Here is a 22060-nt window from a genome sequence, read left to right as displayed (position 1 = left end):
GTAACAACGAGGGCAAGGGAAAGGCCAAAGTTCAGACAAAGCCCAAGGGCAAAGGTAGGCCCAATCCTGGAAAAAGAAAGGCTGCACTGAAACCTAAAGGTGGGGTGTCTAAGGAAGGAAACTGTTTTCATTATGGTGTGACTGGACATTGGAAGTAGAACTGCCCTGTCTATCTTGAGGAAATCAAGAAGGCCAAGGTAAGTGGAACGTCTGCTTCTGGTATTTATGTTATTGATGTTAATTTATCAACTACTACTTCTTGGGTATTAGATACTGGTTGTGGTTCTCATATTTGTACTTCTGTACAGGGACTACAAATGAGTAGGACTTTGGCTAGAGGAGATGTGGACCTGTGAGTTGGAAATGGAGCAAGAGTTGTTGCATTAGCTGTGGGAACATATACTTTATCTTTGCCTAGTGGACTTGATTTATGTTTAGAGGATTGCTATTTTGTGCCCAGTTTGACTAAAAACATTATTTCAATTTCTTGTTTAGACAAAATTGGTTTTGAGATAATTATTAAGAATAATTGTTGTTCCTTTTATCTCAATAATGTTTTCTATGGTTCGGCACAATTGATTAATGGCCTCTATATTTTAGATCAAATGAATCCCATTTACAACATAAATACTAAAAGATCTAAAAGAAATGACTCAAATCAAACTTATCTATGGCATTGTCGTTTGGGCCACATAAGTGAGAAACGCATATCCAAACTCCATAAAGATGGTCTCTTGGATTCATTTGTTTTTGAACAATTTGAAGTATGTAAATCTTGCTTATTGGCAAAAATGACTAAATCTCCTTTTACTGGTAAAAGTGAACGAGCTAGTGATTTATTGGGCTTAATACATTCTGATGTATGTGGACCAATAAATACACAGGCCAGAGGTGGATTTCACTACTTCATTACTTTCACTGATGATTTCAGTAGATATGGGTATGTTTATCTCATGCGCCATAAGTCTGAAGCCCTTGAAAAGTTCAAGGAATTCAAAAAAGAAGTACAAAATCAACTAGGCAAAACTATCAAGACACTTCGATCTAATCGAGGTAGAGAGTATTTGAGCCTAGAGTTTGATGATCTTTTGAAGGAATGTAGGATTGTCTCACAACTTAATCCTCCTGGTACTCCTCAATGGAATGGAGTTTCTAAGAGAAGAAATCGAACTCTATTAGACATGGTTCGATCCATGATGAGTCATGCTGATCTACCGACTTTCTTTTGGGGACATGCACTTGAAACAACTACTTTCACACTAAATCATGTTCCATCTAAAACGGTTCAAAAGACGCCATATGAGATGTGGACTGGGAAACGTCCCAGTATGTCTTTTATGAAAATTTGGGGTTGCAAAGCTTATGTTAAATGTCAGATGTCTACTAAGCTTGAACCCAAATCTGAAAGGTGTATTTTTGTGGGGTATCCAAAAGAAACCAAAGGATATTATTTCTTTAATCCCACTGAGAACAAAATATTTGTTGCTCGGACTGGTGTCTTCCTAGAGAGAGAATTTGTTTTTAGAAAAGATGTGGGAGAAAGATTGAACTTGAAGAAATTTGAGAATCACAAGATACCACTGAACCAGAGATAGAACAACAGCAAATTCCACAAGAAATTGAGGAACAAGTAACTGCTGTAGAAACACAACCACCGCGTAGATCTTTAAGAGAACACCATACACCTGAGAGATATGGATTTCTCATTACAACGCATGGTGACGTTCTTCTTATAGATCAAGATGAGCCTAGAACTTATCAAGAAGTGGTGACAGGCCCAGACTCTGAGAAATGGCTTGAGGCCATGAGATCTGAGATGGATTACATGTATGAAAACCAAGTATGGACTTTGATTGACCCACCCGAAGGGGTTAAACCCATAGGGTGAAAATGGGTTTTCAAAAAGAAAACCGACATGGATGGTAATGTACAAACATACAAGGGGTGATTAGTCGCTAAAGGTTTTCAACAAATTCATGGTGTTGACTATGATGAAACCTTTTCTCCTATAGCTATGTTTAAATCCATCAAGATCTTGCTCGCCATAGCTATATTTCATGATTATGAAATTTGGCAGATGGATGTCAAAACAGCTTTCCTTAACGAGAAACTTTAAGAGGATGTGTACATGACACAACCTGAAGGTTTTATCAATCCAAAGGATGCTAGAAAGATATGTAAGCTACAAATATCCATTTAGGGATTAAAACAAGCTTCTTGAAGTTGGAATATTCATTTTAACGTTGCAACCAAAGAGTTTGGTTTTATCAAAAATGAAGATGAGCCATATGTTTACAAGAAAGTTAGTGGGAGCACTATCACATTCTTGGTACTGTATGTGGATGACATACTTATCATGGGAAATGACATACCTACCTTGCAGTCTATTAAGACTTGGTTAGGAAGTTGTTTTTCTATGAAGGACTTGGGTGAAGCCACTTACATATTAGGAGTCAAGATCTATAGAGATAGATTAAGACTACTACTAGGTCTAAGCCAAAGTACATACATAGATAAAGTATTGAAAAGGTTCAACATGGAAGAATCTAAGAGAGGATTCCTACCTATGAGACATGGTATTTCACTCTCGAAGGAAATGTGTCCTTCAACTCCACAAGAGAGAGAACACATGAGTAAAATTCCATATGCTTCTGCTATTGGATCTATCATGTGTGCCATGTTATGTACCCGTCTAGATGTCTCATATGCCTTAAGTATGACGAGCAGGTACCAAGTAGATCCCGGTGAAGGTTACTGGACCACAGTCAAGAATATCCTTAAGTACTTGAGAAGAACTAAGGATACGTTCCTAATATATGGAGGTGAGGAAGAGTTAAGTGTAAAAGGTTACACTGATGCCAGCTTCCAAACCGACAAGGATGATTCTCAATCGCAATCAGGTTTTGTGTTTTGCCATAATGGTGGTGCTGTAAGCTGGAAGAGTTCAAAGCAAAGTACAGTAGCTGATTTTACAACAGAGGCCGAGTATATTGCAGCCAGTGAAGTAGCAAAAGAAGCGGTTTGGATCGAGAATTTCATCACTGGACTAGAGGTTGTACCTAGCATATCAGATGCTATAAAACTCTGATGTGATAACAATGGAGCCATTGCACAAGCTAAAGAACCCAGATCTCACCAGTAATCCAAACATATACTTAGGCGCTACCATTTTATTCGAGAGATTATCAATTGATGGGATGTAGAGATATGCAGAGTACCTACATATGATAACATTGCTGATCCCCTGACCAAGTCTCTGACACAGCAGAAGCATGATCGTCACACTAAGTCACTTAGTATTAGATATATGAATGATTGGTCTTAGTGCTAGTGGGAGATTGTAAGATTATGCACAAATATCAATCATGAGATGGTTTTAATAACATACTTGATTTACCATGTTTATTAATATAAGGCGTTGCCATTACTATTTCAGTTTCTTTTCTATGTGTATAAATAAACTGTTTTATAATAATGTCCTGAGAATAATATGATTATTCTTAACAGGTCCTTAGTCAAGTATTATTGTTGACTAGGACAACAATAATGCATTAAGACTAACATGCAATTGATTGATGATAAAGAGTTGTCATTGATATGGAGTGTCAGAATCAACGCATGAATATGTGTGTTAGAGAACAACATATTGGACAGACCCATATGAGTATGTTTCTTGGATTATTATGTAGTTGTCACAACATTACTCATAGTGATTAATATGTATATGATCCTCAGACTTGAGATCATCATTATCCCAACATCGTGAGTTGTATATTTTGATATAATCAAACGTACACCATAACTGGTTGATTTATAAAGGCTGATGTTGGATATACCACAATCTATGTAGAGGGATATGGTTGATCAATATAGGATAAGTCCCTCTTACATAATAGGAGTAATATCTTAGGCCACTTGATTGAGTGAGACTAGAAATGCATGGCCATGCTCAAATAAGTTGATATGAGATGTCATAATTATTTGTGTATCATAGTCTACTCAAGGTATCAAGAAACATGGGATGGACTATGCAAGTGTGACTATTCCATGACTTGTGTCCATTCCAGAGATAAAGGACTTAAGGATTAATGCATAAAAGATTAATCACAAAAGGTTATGTCGAATCATGACTTCTTATAACTTAAGTAGCAATGATGCATTGCTAGATGCCACTCATTTTTTGTAACATTAAAATCGTTCTAGTATTACTGCTAATGTTACAAGAACCTATAGGGTCACACCCTATGGTTGAAATGAATGGAATAAAACATAGTTGGTATTGTGTTTGGTTGTCACATGAATTAAATTAATTATATAATTAATTTAATTGGGCAATCAAATATCGAACATATTATATGTACAAGGATGTTGTACACATAAGGAGAACATAATTCTATTAATATATGAATTTGGTTCAGTATATAAATTTAAATAAATATAGTTTATCAAATCTTTATTATAATTAATGTAATTATAATTTTCGGTTAAAACATTATTATATTTATTTATTTTAATTATGATTATGATTATTATGTTCAGATTAAAATTTAATTCGATATATACATACCAATTATAAAGGGAGTTATATTTAGAAAGCGCAGAAAAACCCTAAAAAATGAATATATATATAAAAACCCGAAGCTTTGCTATTAGGTCTAGCAGCTGTCAAGCAAAATATCTCTGAAAATAGTTTTTGGGGATTTCTTCCATTCTTTGTCAACTAGGTGGATTGCGTAGAGGTCGGAATCATAAGGATTGAGCCTTGGATTCGAAATCAAAATAGTATTCTCATTGTCGAGGCTTCACTGTCTACTCAGATTGAAATTTTGGTAATTTCGAAACTTTTTCACCCTGATTCGTTCATCGCACATGGATCCATGGTTTGGATCGCCAGAATGTGTATATATATTTTTTTCCGCTATGCCATGGGGGTACTGGCATTCCAACACTCGGCTCTCTCAGACTCATCTTGTGCTTGATTGGAAGACATTTACTATATTCAAAACAATTTGAACGTTAGGAGACGTCACACTATCAATATTCGAATAATGGCATGTATAGAAAACCTCAATACTCTCTACGGTAGTCCTAGAACCGACTAAATCGTAGCTCTGATACACTAAATGTAACACCCATCACCCGTATCCGACGCTGGGATAGGGTTCGAGGCATTACCGCGGCTTTACACTTATTACACACTATTTGGGTTGCAAATTTTTGCTCAAATTTAAAACCTTTCAACCATGAATATCTCGTCCCTTATATAGGCCTTCGAGGCCTATAACATACCTAAAGGCAGTGCGGGACAAATTCGGGCAAGTTTGATAAAACTTTGGCTCCTCAGAAAAATTTTCCTTATCTTAATGTGTTACACGCCCGTGTAGATGGGTCATGTGGACTCACACACCCGTGTGGCTTGGGACATGCCCATGCCCTTCGGTCATGTGCAACACTGACTTATCAACACGGTTGTGGCACACGCCCGTGCTACCTGCCCGTAGACAACTGTGACATCCCTAATTTGACCCTAGTCGAGATGTGGTTTCGGGACCACAAAATCGAGTTATAAAATTCATTAAATATTAAAATTCATATCTACTATGTGTGATAGTGCATGTGTGAAATTTTGATGCTTAAATTCTGTTAGTTGAATGTGAATTTTAGTCAAAGGGCTTACGTGAGACATTTGTGAAATAGGTTAGGTAAATATAAAGTGATCTATTAATGCATGTATTCAAAAATGTGGACTTGCATGTCAAAATACCCATTTTGGGATAGTGGCGGTCATGATATTGTTTTATATATAATATGTATTTTTGATTTAACATTTTATATTACAAATGAATTAATAAATAAAAGGAGATATTAGATAATAGTTAGTGGGAGGAGAAACCAAAGTTGGTTCATCCTTGTCCTCCATTCTTTGTAGCTTAAAGTGAGGAGAAGAAAGTTTTGTTGTTTGATTTTTGGCTTAGATGATGGCTAGAATGAGGTATGTATTGAATAATTCTTGAAAATTTATGCATAATTGAGATGATTAGTTCAAATTTTACTTATCCCGTAGATTAAACTTAGGTTTTGAGGTTGGAAATTGGTCAATAAGATTGAAACTCATAGTAGATACTTTTTTTGTGACATTAAGATGGTTGGTTATATATTGACTTATTAGCTTTGAAAGTTGAATGACATTGGTTAATTTGTTCATGTGGGTATTCGGCCTTGTGAATGTTATGGAATAAGTTTCAATTATGTACATATGTGATTTTTGAATAATCGGTCATTTATCTAGTATATGTATAAATGGTAAATTGTTTTTAACTTGAAAGTTGAGATTAGTGTATTTAAAGAGAGTTGCGAATGTGGTCCTTGAAGATGTTTTAATGAATAAAATGTGTAGTTGAGTTATAACATTCGGTTAAGGATTAAGAGTTCTAGCAAGTTGGTATAATGTATAGTTGTAAATCATACATATTTGACTTTTTTTAAGGATAGGAAGCGGCTAATTAAGATGTTGTTGGATAAAATTCTAGTTAGGTTATGTTAAAGCATTGGCATTTCTTATAGTATTGTATACGAGAGTGGGATAAGATTAGTAATTATTCTAAGTGAGTTATGATCTTAATAGGAGCAAAATAGAATCGGCTATAATTATGATGGAGTGATTCGGTCATTGTTTGGCATAGGTGAAACCATTATGAAATTGCTACTTTGATCTTGGAATGAAAATTTTAAATGGAGGTTAAATTTGTTTGGTTAGGGCCGAATAGGGTTTATAAGTTAATGGTATGCTATATATATATATAGTTAAATTTGTGTATATGAAAACGTGGTAAGTAATGTGAATTTTTGTTTGTGCATGCGAATTAGGTATTGGTATAATAAGCATAAAAGTTAGTCATGGCATATTTTATAAACATATTATGCATTGAAGTTATATGATTATCAAATGTGACTATTAAAGAGGATCTAAATCAGATAAGGGAAAGAAGAAAGCAATCGAGTAGCCTATCCGCAGTTGTTCAAATAAATCCGAGGTAAGTCTTTGAGTAATGGAACTTAGCTTAAGATTTGATAAACGATGATATATATTCATATGAACATAATAAATAAAATGTGACTTAATGGTTCTACTTGAATTACATAGTGAAATAAATAAGTTTCTAGCATATAAGTTTAGTTATAATGAAGAATGATATGGAATACGGGTAAAGATGGGACTATGAATTGGTGTAATTACCTATAGTAAAATGATAAGGAATAAGTTACTTCTATGAGCCTTATCCGATTGGTTATTAGAAAAGTGATATTTAAATTATGATTTGTATGTGATAATAAGAAGTACTTATATATGATGATATGTTTTAAACTCAAATGGTAAGTTCTTAAATGTTTGGACTTGGAAATTTAAGAGCAAATTGTAATAATCTGCTTAGGACAAGACGATAGCGTGATTTTGAAAATCACCATAAATTGTTGGAGTGGAATTAGAGACTGAATAAAATATGTAATCAAATATAAATGAGTTTAGTTTCTTATAAAATAAACAGTGCAAGCAAAGGAATTTCCTATAGAGAGATATTTAAATTTGTGTGTGTGATTGTCGAATGAATCAAATCCCTATTCTTTTTATAAAATCATTATAAATAGAACAAAAATTTTTATAAGATAAAATTTATATTCTTATACTCCTTAATGAGTCTAGTTTCAAATGAAATAAACAAGAACATATTTTGAAATCTGTACAATGAGAAATTTGATTTGTAGTGAAGAGTGGTCAGTATAGTCAAACAGTGAAATAGGGGAAACTTTAAGAAAATTCTGGTTTTTATTGGCCAAACCAAAAATCCTGAAAATTTTATGGATAGAATATATATGAGTCTATTTTTGGGGAAAAATTACGGCACTTCATTTGGAGTTTCTTAGCTCCAGTTACAAATAATTTAATGATTGTTGCTCAAGAAAACAGCTTGTAGTGAATCTGTGATTTTGTTGTAAACATTGATGAAACTAATTGAGTTGCTTATAAGCTATTGCTGAATTGATACACAAGATAAATATATAGGTGGTGAGGCCAAAATGGCTAAAATATAAATGTGTGCAAGTTATCCGAATGGCTATTTTATAAACGTAAGCAATATATATGTAATATGTGTTGATAGTTTTATAAATTGAAGGTGTGGTGACTTATATGTTGTTTAGCCGAATGGTTGTCATGAGAAGAATGTAAGTCATGTGTGTATTTTCTTATTTAGTTGGAAGTTTATTGAAAGGGATATATATATATGTATATATAAATATGTGTTAAAGTCGAATGCTATTATGACATGAAGTTAAGGTACATGCTATACGCTTATATTCGAATGAGGTTAATGAATTACAATGGTGATAGTTTGTGTGAAATGTGGTAACATGTGATTAAATATACATGGAATTTGGAAAGTATCCGGGTTAAGACTCGCTGACTGCATGATGTGGCCTAATGGCTCTTGTGAAATGAGACTAGCTATATTGAGATATGAATAAGTTCGAATGAAGTGATACCTTATTAATGTGTTTCTGTGTTGGAAAAATCCAAGGTATGTGAATTGATGTGTATACAACTTTGTGAATTAACTATGATGATATATCCGGGCTTAAAGTCCCATGAGCTTGGTACCGTAGCTGGATTCGGATTTTTTTAAACCTAGCGAGGCTATGGCTAAGTGCCTTGAATTATTTCAAACCGAAGACCATTTGTATATCTTTAAGATAAGGATTTCATTAGTTTCATAAAAATTTACTAATTTGAGTTGTATTCGGTAGGATGTACAAATACAAGGTATGGATTGCGTTTGGTCATTTATGTATATGTGATAAGGAATATGTTTGGTCCTTTATATACGTATACGAAACTTTAATGCTTGTCATGATTTGATTATTTGAAATATTAATGTGAATATGAACTAAAGAACTAAGCTCCTAAATACATATATATAATTATGTATGTGCACGAAATGAGTGCATATGATTAAGTGGTTAGAGGTATTGAAAGATTGAATTGGTAATTGGTAACTATGGAAACAGTAAGTGCACAAAGGTTAAGTATATGGTAAGTGATACTTACTTGCTATGTGAACTAAATTTCGTTTGTATTACAAATGTACTTGGGGAATCACTTATGAGATGGTTATAAGTTATATTCAACGAGTATTGACTCTATCAAATTGTTTATGTAAGATGAAAACATGAATATGGAAACCGAATGTGATTATAGTGTTATGTTTTAGTTCGACTGATTAAACTAAAAGTAGCATTGATGTTTTTAAATGCGAAGGGGTATATACTCTTAAATTTGGATGAAATAGATGAATTACATGTGCATACATAGGGTTTAATCTATTTGACGGAATAGTGATATATCTTGACATTTCAAAACGTGATTTGTGTAAGGCCTAATCTTAAGCGACTTAGTAATAAATCAACAATTACGGATGATCAGCACATTAAGTTGGCCAGGTATGTATTATGTACTTGTGTAGGCTTATTAAGGCCATCGAGACTTTACTTGGACTTTGTGTAAGTTATAAATGTATTTAATCCAGCAAAGTTAATTGTTTTACTTAAGACTTACTAAGCCTTGAAAGCTTACTCTGTTGTTACGTTTCTCTGTTTTATAGATTATCAAATTTGGCCTTTGCTCGGGGATCATCAACAACTCGTCACACTATCACTATCCACTGTTTGGTACTGCTATGTTTTGGATTATTTTATGGCATGTATAGAATAAACTAGTAGCGGAATAATATTCTGGTTAATGTATATAAGCCATGCGAAAATGGCATCTTTTGAATGTGTACTTATAGAAGTTTAATTTTATCCCTGGCTGTATTTAGCATTTATCTAAATGAATGATCTTTATTTCAAGAAAAAAAAAAGTAAAAAAAAAATTTACTGTTCTGACATGAGTTACAAGTCTGGCAATACCCCTTTCCTATTCCGACAACGGTTACAGGACAGGGGTGTTACAACAACACTGTCTTTTAAAAACGGCAAGGACACACACCCGTGTGGCCTACTCGTGTGCGTTTTTTATTTAAAATTTTAAGTGCAGGGGACACACAGCCATAGCCCACACCTATGGGAAGGAACCGTGTATCACACATGGCCTAAACACACACTCGTGTGTCTGACCATGTGACCCTAATAGGCTATTTTCCAAGCCTTAAGTCACCCCTTTCTACTCCTTATACCTAGTGGTTACCAAGTTAGAAGGAAAAAATGATTATACACTTGTAAATAATCTTGATAAAAGTAGTTGTATGGAAACCTCATATCATTGGTTTCATACATGAAAGGTTATTTCCCATTTAGTGTTTATGGGTTTCCATGTCACTTTTTTTCGTCTGAAATTGGCTCGTTCATGTAACTCATTGCCAATTGGTAACAACCCATCACTTATAAATAAAACCATACAAAAATTTGTAGGCCAAAGCCTACTTCACTTAAGCCAATTTTCATGGCCATATATAAAAAGATAAACATATTTTTACATGCCTTCATTTGGCATATCAAATGACACATATAACAAAATACTCAAAAATCCTATACATGCCATTGAACAAAATAAAAATGTCTTTATTCCAAATCTTGACTAGTTGATAGTGTGTCGACTCTCTAATTGTCTTCTAGTCCTTATGAGTCCTCAAGCTCTGTGAGATAGGGAAAAAGAGAGGGGTAAGCATTTAAATGCTTAGTAAGCTCGAATAATCAAAAAGTAAACTTACCAAGTAATTATCATACATCCATATTTAAATCATGAAATCATCAATTATGAAATGATTCCCTATCACATGCACTCAATCAATGAGTTAGTTACATAACAAAGCATCATGTAATTTATGTAGATGAGCTCATCATTCATCATCTTATTGACATGCATCATATTAATCCCATTGTGTTTCTAGGAAATCTCGATGGAATACCCATTATCTGTCAATTCTTACGAATGATCATTTCACATATATGCACTCCCGCGAACCTCACATCTTATGGCAGGATTACCAGTCCAGGCTAAATTCCCCATATCATGAACTTATAAGGTGATGTCGAGATTACCAGTCTAGGCTAAATTCCTTATAAACATACACCCTTACTGAGCTCGAATCTAAATTACCAGTCCAGGCTAAATTCAGACCCTAATTGGATTACCCATCTAGGCTAAATCCATAATGCACACATATTCTTCGGGAGGCTCGATCATTCAAGGAACACCTGTCCAGGCTATATCCTTTTCATAATTGAGATCAACGGATTACCCGTCCGGGCTAAATCCTTACTGCAACACATGCAGAATGTCAAATCACATGTAATTATGGGTTACCATTGAATTCCCTTTGTCAACCTCAACCAAGACATTTTTCACATGTTACCATCAAATATGCATTTCTATGATATTTCATGCCAATAATAAATGCAATCATCATGCATTCATAAATCATACAATTATGCATATTAGGGGTTTGCTTTAAGTTATCCGAACTTACCTGGTATTTGTTTCAGAGTTGTGTTTCAGTTATTCTGAAACCTTGCGTTTACCTCGATCGACCTCCGGAATTTGTTCCTCGGGGTCTATAACAACAATATTATATGATTAATACCCCACATTATACATCACAAGTAAAATTCTCAGTCTTAGTCCAAATGACTGTTTTGCCCCTAACCTTTGATATTTTTACGATTTAGTCCTTAAGCTCCTATAATGAAACACATGCAATTGCTACCTTACCCAAGCCTAGCCTAACACTTTTCCTTCTTATGGTAGCCCTCATTTTCCATTATTTTCACACTTCTACCACACATTTTACAACTTTTGCAAAATGGTCCCTACAAGGGTTTTTCATGAAAATCACCTAGGAAAAGATGTTTAACACATATTCATCTTTCATGTTCCTCCATAATCCATCAAAATACAAGTGACTCATGCATGGATAAATTTTTAAACATGAACCGTAGCATGAAATATGGGTAGAAATGGAGAGAGTAAGCTACTGGGATTTCAAAAATACAAAGAACATTAAAAACGGGGCTTGAGAGCACTTACTATTGAGCTTGGAAAGCTTGAAAACCCTAGCTATGGTGACAAGACAATTTTGGTAGCAAGGAGAAGAAGAATGGCTGATTTTGGCTTGATTTTTCCCATTTTATTTCATTAAAAAGCCAAATGACCAAAATGCCCTTATTTTCTTTCTTTAAAATTTCATCCATGCAAGTTCATTTTTGTCCAAAAATTTAGAAATTGGGAAAATTACTCTCCAAGACCTTCTAATTCATAATCCAAAGCAATTTCATACAAATTGCTTCTAGAATTCAAGTTTTGCAATTTATTCAATTTAGTCCTTAATTTCCAATTGAACACCTTACTCAAAGAATTTCTTTATGAAACTTTAACACATGCATATACTCATATTCTAGGCCTCATAATAACCATAAAATAAATATTTTGATGTCATATTTGTGGTCCCGAAACCACTATTCCGACAAGGCCTTATTTTGGGATGTTACACTCCCAAGCTTAATTCATTGCTCATCCCGAGTGATGATATATGCTAACTTACATTAGAATTCAAGGAGTCACTTTTGGAAAAATCCCTTCAAACAAAATCAATCTTTCCTATAGTCATGTGTTTTTGAAATATGCTTTAAAATAAAAATTTTGTAAACATGGAACTTGAGTACATATATCACTCAATTATGTTCAAATATTAATGTGCTAATAAAAATATATACTAAATGCCTCCATATGTTGAGCTCAATAATTCCTCTCCACTAATGTACTTGACATAGAAATCTAAATCAATAGGTCTTTAATGTGGTTGTAACATGGCTTGGGTAAATGTAACAAGAAGATAGATCATTTATAGGCTAAAACCTTATACTTAACTTACCTCGGTCCTTCCGAATACAATTATCCCCAATACACTAAATTCTTTTGAGTTTGAGTACAAATTCTCTTTGTACATCTTTTGTTTTCAACAACGAATTTTTTTAAGCAATCACAGATGCCTTCTTGAGCGTACAACTCAACATTTTGTTCTTAAGCATTCCAGTATTTCTCTCTAACTCTCCCAAACTTAATCATAAAAATCATTCTAGATTAACTGAGTCTAAAACTTGAGATAAATAGAGATAAATATTAAGGAAGGGATGACTTATTAATGTAGGTTCAGAAAAAAAAAATCAAGTCATATAACTTAAAGTAGGGTTTCAATGGATAATTAGTTACTATAGTTGGCTTAAAAGGCTCAAACGGTCTAACAAAAATTTGCCTGAATCATTTTAAAATTACCATGCCTCCTAGGATTTTGCCTCAAGAAAATTACTAAGTCAATTTTAAATGCTTAAACTTTCATGCATGCTTAGTTTTTCTAAGGAATTAAAAAATTTCATGGTAGCCCTTATACACAATGACTATGTTTGACATTTTTGTCATAATCAAGATAACATTAACATAATTGAAATAATAGAATTTTATATATACTTAATCTAACATACTTAAGCAAAAATTAAATATTTGAGCAATATTTTACTTAAAGCATAACTTGATGGGAAAAAAAATTGTCAAAAATTTTCAGAAAAAATTTTGATTTCTGGTCCCTCCACTAAAGAGAAACAATGTCCTCATTATTTAGAACACATAATAGAATGGCCAAAATCAAAGAAGGAAATGTGAACTGTGTACCAGGTAGGGTCCTAAAAAAGGGAGGAGAGTCAATTTTGACTATTTAAATACCAAGTCTTTCCTTGACAGAGCCGATCCTAGACATGCACATTCACATTACCACACTCCTTATTTTTCCGATAATTTAAAAATAATGTGCAAGGTTTCTCAATTTTATTCATAATTGCATCTTAATATTTATTATGCCAAAAAGAAGAAGAAGAAGAAGAAAATAAAAATAATTTCCGAAATCATGGGGAGTACTACCTAGTCATTTCTACGAATTTAAAACCCCAATTAGTATTCTTTTTATGTTATCCAGAAGTCTCTTTTTAGATAATTTATATAATCTCCATTACCAATCCTTTATGTATTTTGGTGTTCCTAATGATCCACTCATCTTTTATTCAATCCCTTGTTTTTTTAGCAATACATGTATAAAATCCATGCAAAGGATAGTGAAAACTCTATACAATTGGTTTTTTTAACCCACTTCAAGCTAGATTGACTAATCAATCCGTCTTAGGGTAAAAAAAATTTCCACTTAACTCTTGTACATAGGAAAATGAGATTCAATTTTTTTGTTTAATTTACTGCGAATTTATAAGCTTCTTTCTTTCACTCATATATAACTATCTAATGTAGTTTATCAACTTGAACTGAAGGATAATAAAAAACGAAGATATCTATTCAATTTATTCAACTTATTTTTTAGAATGAAAAGAATAGGTAAAATAAAAATTGATATGACTATTATACCCGTCCAATACTAAATAAACAAGTATTGCCTCTAGATGGAAGAATATTCTCTTTCAAAATTAGTTCTGTTCCATCAGCTAGCACTTGAAGAATTCCCAAAGGACCAGTTTATTCAGGCCCAATACGTTGTTGTATTACTGTAGATATTTCTCTTTCTAACCATACAATTACTAGTACACCTATTGTGATTCCCAATACAAGAGTCAAATAAGGACCAACATCCATATAATCCCATAGACTTCTTTCAAAGATTCTAACATGTAAAAGGAATTGATATGTTCTACTTCTGTCGTATAAATTATCATTCCAACGATCTACTTCTCCCATAATGATATTTATGCTACCTAGTATCATCATAATATCAACCAATTTCATTCTTTTAAGTAAAGGAGGAATAATTTGCAAATTGATAAAACTTGAAAGGCAAATTTTTCATCTCTAAGGAAAACCGTTTTGATCCCTTATTAGAAAAATTCCTAATTCTCCCATTGGGGCTTCCATTCTCGCATTGAGTTCTTGTCCCGATAATTCAAATGTAGGGGAGAAGGTTTTTACTAATGAATCGATAATCAAAATAGGTTTTTACTAATGAATCGATAATCAAAATCATTCCATTCTAAATCCCTTTCTCGATCAAAGCATCGAGTTTCTAAATTCTCATAGGGACCACCTGGAATTCTTTCTAGGGCCTACTGAATTATTTTTATAGATTTCGTCATTTTACTGACTCGGACTAAATAATGAGATAATGAATCTCCTTTTTTGCCACTGGATTTCCAAATCAAATTCATCGTTACACTCATAATGGTAAACTTTCTGAAGATCCCATTTGATTCTAGATGCTTGTAGGATTGGGCTAGATAAGCCCCAATTTATTTCTTCTTCTCCACAAAAACGCCTATCCCTTCAACTTGTTATAAAAAAATAGGATTTCGCGTAATGAGTTTTTGATATTCAACAATTCCTATTAGAAATTATCATAGAAATCCAAATATTTATCTATCTAGCCGTAAGGTAGATCGATCGCCACACCTCTGATACAAAAATAATTATGCATCATTCTCATTCCTGTGGCAATTTCTAATAGATCATACACTAATTCTCTTTCTCTAAATATAGAAAAAGGGGCCTATGCACCAATATCTGCCATAAAAGGTCAAAGCCCTAATAGATGAGAAGCTATACGACTCAACTCTAGCATAATTACTTTGATATAGTTGGCCTTTTTAGGGACTTGAATATTCCCTAATTTTTCTAGTTCATTTAGGGTTATTGCTTCTATGAACATAGTGGCTAACTAATCCTAACGCGTTACGTAAGGAAAATATTGTATAATTGTTTAGTTTTCCTCAATTTTTTCTATTCCCTTGTGCAAATAACCTAATATTGGTTCACAGTTGACATCTTCACCATTTGGAGTAACGATGAGATGAAGAACACCATGCATTGATCGGTGGTGAGGCCTCATATTGACTATCATAAGGTCTTTTCTGTAGCTAATAGGTTCATAAGTTTTTCTTCAATTCATTCTTACATGAATTGTTGAAAACGAAATCAAGTACATCAAAATGAAAATCTAATAAATCAACTAACCCAAAATTTACAAATTAACGGTTTTTTATTCCTGGATATCCAACTCACCAATTAATTCTTTATAACATATTTTATTTGTCTTTAATAAATAAAACAGTAGTCTTTGATGTTTTTCTAGAATTTTACGTAGACCTCTCGAAGATAACTAATCTTTTTTGTGCAATTCCAAATCTGGAGTAAGTCTTCGTATCTTATTAGTGAAACTAACTATTTTAAATTCAATAGACCCCTTTATTTTTTTTTCATTATTTAAATAGTGTATCTCTGTCACTTGTATTTATTTATCATTCAAAAATGATTCACGGATTCAATTATAATTTTACTTACTTTCGAGATAAGCAAAGCATGCAAAGTTGTACTTACTTTACTCTTTCTACCCATCAGAAGAATACAATTTCTCCTCTGTTTTAGTTATTTTCTTACCTATATACCGCATCACTCTATACTTGTTTGCAACATTTATCTACCTCGATGGATGCACACCAAGGAGCGATCAACAATTCAAGTACATGACAGTCCTCAAAGACATTTTTGATTGTTTATACTTGCTCAATCCTTTTGCAACTAAGGATTGAAAACAGAAGTTCTAGGCATATGAAGCAAACTTCATATGGTTCTTGGCATGTTGGACAATTGACCTTGCAGTATAGTTCCATCTACAAATAAATTTGATCTTCCAATGCTTCCTCAACTCCAATACTAGTTGCAACAATCCATGTTTTGTTGCCTGTACATATCTTTGCAAATATTTATCTTGATTCTTAAACCTTGAATTCGAAGAAGCTTATATAAAGAAAAATAGACTATGATTTTTTGGCTTTGTTGATTGATGCCTAAGTGAAATCAAACTGCTAATATTTGTAGGATAGGGAAATAGAGATGGATTAGAAAGCTAAAAATTAGGGGGAATTCCTCAATTTTGAAGAGCCCTAAAAACTCAGTCCGATAAAAATCAAAGCAACTCAGAGAACCAAAAAACTAAGAATAAAAGAAAAAGAAGAGATATTTATCATCATTTTCAAATGGCATATAACAGTCCGATTTAGACCCTAGTTGGGATAGTGGTTTCAGGACCACAAATCTAAGTCAAAGAAATGTTTAAATATTATTTTCTGTGTTTATGATGTGTGAATTAGCATGTGTGAAAGTCTTGTATGAAAATTTGAATGTTTGTATGCTCAATTTAATAAAAAGGACCTAATCGCGAAAAATATAAAAGCTATGTGCTAGATGTTAAAAGTGCCTATTTGATTTGGATTTATAAATGAGGGGTCCTTATGATGCAAATAGACCATTGGTTTAATGAATGAAAAAATATGGACAATAGTTAGTGGAATTTTAATGAAATAGATAAGGTTAAAATTGGTATTTCGTAATTAAGTTATGTTAAATAAAACATATCATAAAATCATCCTTATTATCATCATTTTTGATCGAAAATTTGAAAAGGATAAAGCCAAAGGCTAGGTTTTCATTCGGCTATGGTTGAAGCTTGATTAAGGTATGAGTTTTGTTCGGTTATTTGATAATTTCTACGTTTTTGTGGTCGTTGCTTAGTATACTATCAAACTCATGCCTCAATTTCTAATTTTGATAATGATTTTGAAATGTGCCATGGATGAATTCATGAGCTTTGTGATGTTTTATGTTGAAATATGAAAGTTTGATGTTGGGTTTACATGTTTTGTCCTTGGATTTTTGATGAATTTGAGTAATTTGGGCTAAATTATAAAAAGGTTATTTTGAGGGACTAAAATGTAAAATAAATGTAATGTATGGATTTGTATAAGACCTATGAAAATTTGGTTAAGCTTGTGTACAAGCAAACTTTGTGTATTTTGTGATTTTGGGAATTAGGGACTAAAGTGTCGAAATGTGAAAATGTGAGGGCTAGTTTGCAATATGCCTTAATTGTGTGTATATGTATTGGTTTGAATGATTTAGTGAATAAAAGGGTTAATTTTGAATACATATAGATCAAGAAAAGAGGAATTCAGATTTAGACCGAGGGAAGTCGAAGGTTATTGAGTAAACAATCTAAGTCGACAACTCCGAGTACGAGGTAAGTTCGTACGTAAAACATGATGTTATAAGTATGTTTTGATGCTTTGTTTATACATAGATGGTATATACATTTAGTTTGTATGAATACAATGGTAAATCAATGGTATTTGGCACTAAATGTGCGATTTAAAGTAGCTTCGGCTATATGAGGCACTGAGTGTGTAATACCGAGATAGATTCGGTTAATTGAGAAAGCACTAAGTGTGCAGAATTATTAAAGCTTCGACTAATCTTTAAAGCACTAAGTGTGCGGATGTTTAAAGCATTGGTAATCTTCAGAAAGTCTTAAAATATCCGAACAAGAGGTGAGAATGAAAATGAATGAATACGTGAATGTTCAGGTAAGTTTAATACCTATGTGGTAGAAGGTATGATGCATATAAAGTTTATTGAATTGGTGTAAACATATGGATGATGTTGGCATGAAATTGATAGATGAGTTGAGAATTTATAAGTACTTATGTGTTGATGTTTCATATTTTATATACTACTGATGATTATAGTACGAAGTTACTAACCTTTTGAAAGCTTACTTTGTCAGTGCTTGCATTGTTTTATAGATATCGAAGCTACTGTGAGCTCGAGGATCGTCAAGGATCATCACCACACTATCGAACCACATTTTGGTACTTTGAAAAAAATATATATATATATTAAAGTATGGCATGTATAGGCTAGAAGTTGTGGGATTATGTTTAGTGATGTATATATTTAGCCATGTGATAAGCTTATGTAACGCCCCGTACTCGAGACCGTCACCGGAGTCGAACACGAGGTGTTAACGGGCTTAATTCATTACTTAAACAATTTCAAACAATTTATTTTAAAATTTCGATCAAGTTGGCAATCTGCATCACAATCGCTTAAAATTCATATCTCGAGTTTCGAAACTTGAAATCCAATTCTGTAAATGTTTCCTGAAACTAGACTCATATATATATTTACTAATTTTTTTTCTAGAATTTTTTGTCAAGCAAATTAGTACAGTTTATTAGTTAAAATATCCACTGTTTCAGGGTTCGACTACTCTGACCCCTGTGTATTACGAATCAGATATCTTCATGTACAGAGTTTCAATGACTATGCTGTTTGTTTCTTATAAAACTAGACTCAATAAGGATTTCATACATGTAATATAAAACTCCTAATTGTTTTTTTTACAATTTATAGTGAATTTGTAAATTCATAACAGGGGATACAGAGATCACTCTGACCCTGTTCCACCAAAACTTAAATATCTTACAAAATATAACTCATATACCTGTTTTGTTCCATCCATATGAAAATAGACTCATCAAGCTTCAATTTCATGACTTACTCATCATTTAATTCCATTTATACTATTTTTAGTGATTTTTCAAGTTTACATCACTACTGCTGTCAGATTCTGTTTTATGGCAAATTTTACTTTACTATATATTTTCATGGACTAAATAGCATTTTAAACATACATAACATCAAATATGACTTAGATTGCCCATTCCAATGGCTAATCATTTACAAACCCTTTTCTTGCCAAACCATAGCCATATCATAAGATCATTTACACAAAGTGAGTATTTTGCCATACATGCCACATTCAAAACACACAAGCCATTTTACCAATTTAGGCCTTCGGATAGTGTGGACGAATCTTCGACCTATCCCGATTCTCAAGCCAGCTTGTCAACAACTACAATGAATGAATAGGAGGGAGTAAGCATAAATGCTTAGTAAGTTCACATGCAAATAGTAAGCAACATAATCATGAAATTCCACATAAAACATCATTTGCATAAAAAACACCAAGACATTCATGTTTCATTTGCATTTAATATCTTTCTACGATATCATCATACCAAGTTCTCAACCCGAGGATTTAAACACATACCTATCAAATTTTTTCATTCACCACACTTACCAATATGTCACCTTCGTTTTAGGCATTCTTCTCATTCACTTAAGATTCACCCGTTGAACACATCGGAATATAATTCAAATACGCGGATTTCATGAATGTAAGTGCCATACCCGCAGCTAGACAAACTCAATAGCCTGCGGAACCTATGTAGCCAATCTACCATGTAACCTGCCCATAATTGAACTCGGACTCAACTCAACGAGCTCAGGCATTCGCATCCATAAGTGAACTTGGACTCAACTCAACGAGTTCGGATGCCTAGTTACATCTCACGAACTAGGACTCAACTCAACGAGTTCGGAACTCAAATATCCTAGTGACATGTAACTTGTATTCTAATCTATTCCTAAGGTTCAAACGGGCTTTTTCCTCAATCTCACATCTTTGCCGTCTTCCATGGAATATCGGAACCGATACTCGGTGATAGTTCATACTCATCAAGTAATTCACATAATTACATATTATTCAACAATAACCACAAAACATAACAATTCATGATAATAATAAGCATCATATCATATAAACAACATTAAATTTCTCAAAATGACAATTATGTTACTACATTTACACATGATCTTACCTCGATGCAAAATATTAGCAATCGAGCCTATTCTTCGTAAACTTTTTTTTCCCTCGATCATGGCTTGAATCTCATTTCTCTTGATCTATAATGCCAAATTAATCTTATTTAATACATACATTCATCAAACAGCATTTAATACGAACTTTGGAAAAATTACATTTTTGCCCCTAAACTTTTACATAATTACACTTTTGCCCCTAGGCTCGGGAATTAAACTTCATCCCTTATTCTAATGTTTTATGACATGCTGGTCATTTTTCCCTTCTATGGAAACATCAAATTCACACTCTAACATGTACTTATGACTATTAGGTATTTTTACCGATTAAGCCCTTTTACTCGTTTTCGTTTAAAACCGAGTAGCACAAGTTGTCTAACATAATTTAAAACCTCATATTATATCATAAAACACCAAAATACACAAATTTCACCTATGGGTATTTTTCCAAATATGAACCCTAGGTTGAATTATTGCTAGCATAAGTTAATTCGAGCTACCGGGATTTCAAAAACATAAAAATCTTTAAAAACGGGGAATAAAATCACTTACTATGAAGCTTGAAAGTTGAAGAAACCCTAGCTATGGGGAGAGGTAAAATTCTGCAGCAACAATATAGAGAAGATGATCATTTTGTGTTATTTTTCCCATTTTATTTCATTTAATATACAAATGACCAAAATACCCTTACTACTAAACTTTCCAAAAATTCCATCCATGTCCAATTTTTGTCCATAGACTTAGAAATTGGTAAAATTTCTATTTAAGACCTCCTCATTAATATTCCAAAGCAATTTCGTACTAAAAACTCCTAGAATGCAAATTTTGCAAATTATTCGATTTACTCCCTAATTTCAATTTAAGCACTTTAGGCATAGGATTTCATCACGAAATTTTCAGAAAATCATGCAATCATATCATAAACATCAAAATAATTATAAAATAATTATTTCTATCTCGGATTTGTGGTCACGAAACCACTATTCCAGTTAGGCCCTAATTTGGGATATTACAGCTTAGTATGGTTGTGGATATGTCATGGTTTTGATATAAGATATGTGATGCAATATGATATATTTGATATGTTTTCATTGGACAAAAGAAATGGTAAATGTTGGTAAGTTTTGACAAGCTTTTAACTTATGTTTTGATATAGATTGGTAAGGCTTATGAGTATGTATTTGATTGGAATTTATATGTCATGAGTGGCTTATGTTTTGGTTTGGGAATTGGCGGAATTGGTTGTGCATATATGCTTATTTCTTTGGTTGTAGGTTGACTCAAATTGGGGTGGCAAATTGGCTTTTCAAATGGCGTATTTTTGTTCACACGGGCGTGTGTCTCAGCCGTGTGTGACACACGGTCACGTCACATGACTGTGTATCCCCTGGGGTACCCTATGAATTAAAGGTATTATACCCTCCAGTTTTGACACGGCCTAGACACATGGGCGTGTCTATTGGTCGT

This window comes from Gossypium arboreum, chromosome 8, assembly GCF_025698485.1.
Source record: "Gossypium arboreum isolate Shixiya-1 chromosome 8, ASM2569848v2, whole genome shotgun sequence".
In the NCBI taxonomy this organism is placed as follows: domain Eukaryota; kingdom Viridiplantae; phylum Streptophyta; class Magnoliopsida; order Malvales; family Malvaceae; genus Gossypium; species Gossypium arboreum.
This window is presented reverse-complemented; position numbering follows the sequence as displayed.